General features: G+C 38.4%; 1 non-coding gene across 1 annotated transcript; it reads left to right on the forward strand.

Annotated features, from left to right (window-relative positions):
- The first annotated feature begins 885 nt into the window (after positions 1 to 885).
- LOC132352165 (U1 spliceosomal RNA) lies at positions 886 to 1,049 on the forward strand. The gene has a single exon (XR_009498627.1). It is a non-coding gene; the product is annotated as a U1 spliceosomal RNA (small nuclear RNA).
- Positions 1,050 to 4,616: the final 3,567 nt, after the last annotated feature.

Below are 4,616 nucleotides of genomic sequence, written 5' to 3' on the forward strand. Positions count from 1 at the left end.
AACTTTCTCCATATCAGCAGTAAGGCTGGTTCCCTTTATTATCATTTGTGTGTTCACTGGAGTAGTACTTTCAATGTCCTTCAAGAACTTTTCCTTTGCATTCACAACTTGGTTAGCCATTTGGTGCAAGAGGCCTAGATTTCAGCCTATCTCAGCTTTTGACATGCCTTCCTCACTAAGCTTAATCATTTCTAGCTTTTGATTTAATGTGAAAGACATGCAACCCTTCCTTTCATTTGAACATTAAGAGGCCACTGTAGGGTTATTAATTGGCCTAATTTCAATCTTGTTGTGTCTCAGGGAATAGGGATCCCCAAGGAGAGGAATAGAGATGGGGAAAGGCTGGTTTGTACATCAGTCAGAAGTCACACACTTATTGATCAAGTTCACCATCTTATATGGGTGTGGTTCATGGCACCCCAAAACAATTACAATACTAACATCAAAGTTCATTGATCACAGATCATCGCAACAAATATAATAACAATAAAAATGTTTGGCGTATTACAAGAATTGCCAAAAAGTAATAGAGTGATACAAAGTGAGCAAATGCTGTTGGAAAAATGGTGCCCATAGACCTGCTCAGTGCAGTGTTGCCACAAAGCATCAATTTGCAAAAAATGCAGTATCTGTGAAGCACAATAAACTGAAAAGAAATTAAATGAGGTATGCCTCTATATATTTTTAACTTATCACTGTCTACCATTAATTATTATATGACTTCAAGTACAGTAAAAATTCTTAGAACGGTGTGTTTCCAATTTCTCCTGCCCTTTGTGTTATTGTCATACATTTAAATTTTGAATATGTTATAAAATCACATTATATTACTATTTTTTCTTTAGAAAACCACTCCTCTTTTACAACAATTAAAAATAAGAAAGAATACTTATCTGGCAGGGGAGACATCATGATCATGAAGGTGGTTTTCCCAGGGTGAGGCTTAACCATTGCACTGCGGGTGTGCTGACCCCTGGAATTTCCCCAAATGCAGGAAACTCAACTGTGTAATTTGTGGTAGTGAGGGACTGCATTAGCACTCTCCCCTGGTTATTAGTGCTTAATGACAGAACTAACAGGGTGACCGGGGTGGTCAGTATGAAGACAGTAAGCAAAAAACCATCCCATCCCATCCCATTTCTGCATTGCATCAATGGCATTTGCCTTCCTCTTCTGCACACAACACTCACCAACAAATATCCTCACCTGCCCTATGCCTATCAGGGAGTTTGGTCTTTTTGAGCAAGAGTCTCCTCTGCCTTGCTCAGTACTGCAATAAACCTTTCTCTGGAAAAAAACAAAAAACAAAAACACCAAAAAACAAACAAAAAAAAACTTACCTTAATTTTTTACATCTTCAATTCTTCATTTCTTTTTGAAGATGCATACTTCTGAATGGTATATGCCTGAAGAACGTTCTTTAACATTTTCTCTAGTATATATCTGATGGCAATAATTTCTCTCAACTTGAAATTATATTAAAAATTCTTCAGCTTACCTTCATATTTGAAAAATATTTTCAAATTGGTTCAAGATGGTGGAGTAGAAAGATGTGCTCTCATTCCCTCTCGTGAGAGCACCAGAATCACAACTAACTGCTGAACAGTCATCAACAGGAAGACACTGGAACTCACCAGAAAAGACACCCCACATCCAAGAACAAAGGAGAAACCACAAAGAGATGGTAGGAGGGGCACAATCACAATAAAATCAAATCCTATAACTCCTGGGTGGGTGACTCACAAACTGGAGAACATTTATACCACAGAAGTCCACCCACTGGAGTGAAGTTTCTGAGCCCAACGTCAGGCTTCCCAACCTGGGGGGTCCAGCAACAAGAGGAGGAATTCTTAAGGAATCAGACTTTGAAGTTTAGTGGGATTTGATTACAGGACTTCGACAGGACTGGGGGAAACAGAGACTCCACTCTTGGAGGGCACAAACAAAGTAGTGTGTGCAGCGGGACCCAGGGGAAGAAGCAGTGACCCCATGGGAGACAGAACCAGACCTACCTGCTAGTGTTCAAGGGTATCCTGCAGAGGCGGAGGTGGCTGTGGCTCACCACAGGGACAAGGACACTGGCAGAAGAAGTTCTGGGAAGTACTCCTTGGCCTGAGCCCTCCTAGAGTCCACCACTAGCCTCACCAAAGAGCCTCTAGGCTCCAGTACTGGATCTTCTCAGGCCAAACAAACAACAAGGAGGGAACCCAGCTCCACCCATTAGCAGACAAGCAGATTAAAGTTTTACTGAGCTCTGCCTACCAGAGTAACACCCAGCTCTACCCACCACCAGTGCCTCCCATCAGGAAATTTGCACAAGTCTCTTAGATAGCCTCATCCACCAGAGGGCAGACAGCAGAATGAAGAAGAACTACAATCCTGCAGCCTGTGGAATAAAAACACATTCACAGAAAGAGAGACAAGATGAAAAGGCAGAGGTCTATGTACCAGATGAAGGAACAAGATAAAACCATAAAAAACAGCTAAATGTATTGGAGATAGGTAACCTTCCAGAAAAAGAATTCAGAATAATGATAGTGAAGATGATCCATGACCTCGGAACAAAGAATGGAGGCAAAGATCGAGAAGATGCAAGAAATGTTTAACAAAGACCTAGAAGAATTAGAAAAACAAACACCTAGAAGAATTAAAGAAAAAACAGAGATGAACAATACAATAACTGAAATGAAAAATACACTAGAAGGAATCAATAGCAGAATAACTGAGGCAGAAGAACGGATCAGTGACCTGGAAGACAGAATGGTGGAATTCAGTGCCATGGAACAGAATAAAGATAAAAGAATGAAAAGAAGTGAAGACAGCCTAAGAGACCTCTGGGACAACATGAAATATAACAATATTCGCATTATAGGGGTCCCAGAAGGAGAAGACAGAGAGAAACGCTCTGAGAAAATATCTGGAGAGATTATAGTCAAAAACTTCCCTAACATGGGAAAGGAAATAGCCACCCAAGTCCAGGAAGAGCAGAGAGTCATAGGCAGGATAAACCCAAGGAGAAACACACTAAGACACATAGTAATCAAATTGACCAAAATTAAAGACAAAGAAAAATTATTGAAAGCAACAAGGGAAAAATGACAAATAACATACATGGGAACTCCCATAAGGTTAACAGCTGATTTCTCAGCAGAAACACTACAAACCAGAAGGGAGTGTAATGGCATATTTAAAGTGATGAAAGGGAAGGACCTACAACCAAGATTACTCTACCCAGCAAGGATCTCATTCATATTCCACGGAGAAATCCAATGCTTTACAGACAAGCAAAAGCTAAGAGAATTCAGCATGATCAAACCAGCTCTACAACAAATGCTAAAGGAACTTCTCTAAGTATGAAACACAAGAGGAGAAAAGGACCTACAAAAACAAACGCAAAACAATTAAGAAAATGGTCATAGGAACATACATATCGATAATTACCTTAAATGTGAATGGATTAAATGCTCCAACCAAAAGACACAGGCTCGCTGAATGGATACAAAAACAAGACTTACATACATACTGTCTACAAGAGACCCACTTCAGACATAGGGACACATACAGACTGAAAGTGAGGGGATGGAAAACAATATTCCATGCAAATGGAAATCAAAAGAAAGCTGAGGTAGCAATACTCATATCAGATAAAATAGACTTTAAAATAAAGGATGTTACAAGAGACAAAGAAGGACACTACATAATGATCAAGGATCAATCCAAGAAGATATAAAAATTATAAATATATATGCACCCAACTTAGGAGCACCCCAATACATAAGGCAACTGCTAATAGCTGTAAAAGAGGAAATCAACAGTAACACAATAATAGTGGGGGACTTTAACACCTCACTTACACCAATGGACAGATCATCCAAAGAGAAAATTAATAAGAAAACACAAGCTTTAAAGGACACAATACACCAAGTAGATTTAATTGATATTTATAGGACATTCCATCCAAAAACAGCAGGTTACACTTTCTTCTCAAGTGCACATGGAACATTCTACAGGATAGATCACATCTTGGGTCACAAATCAAGCCTCAGTAAATTTAAGGAAATTGAAATCACATCAGACATCTTTTCTGACCACAACGCTATGAGATTAGAAAATCAATTGCAGGGGAAAAAAACATAAAAAACACAAACTAATGGAGGCTAAACAATATATTACTAAATAACCAAGAGATCACTGAAGAAATCAAAGACAAAATCAAAAAATACCTAGAGAAAAATAACAATGAAAACATGATGATCAAAAACCTATGGGATGCAGCAAAAGCAGTTCTAAGAAGGAACTTTATAGCAATACAAGCCTACCTCAAGAAACAAGAAAAATCTCAAATAAACAATCTAACTTTACACCTAAAGGAACTAGAGCAAGAAGAAAAAACAAAACCTAAAGTTAGTAGAAGGAAAGAAGTCATAGAGATCAGAGCAGAAATAAATGAAATAGAAACAAGGAAAACAATAGCAAAGATCAATAAAACTAAAAGCTGGTTCTTTGAGAAGATAAACAAAATTGATAAACCATTAGCCAGACTCATCAAGAAAAAGTGAGAGAGGACTCAAATCAATAAAATTAGAAATGAAAAAGGAGAAGTTACAACAGACACC

Source organism: Balaenoptera ricei, chromosome 17 (assembly GCF_028023285.1).
Source record: "Balaenoptera ricei isolate mBalRic1 chromosome 17, mBalRic1.hap2, whole genome shotgun sequence".
NCBI lineage: Eukaryota > Metazoa > Chordata > Mammalia > Artiodactyla > Balaenopteridae > Balaenoptera > Balaenoptera ricei.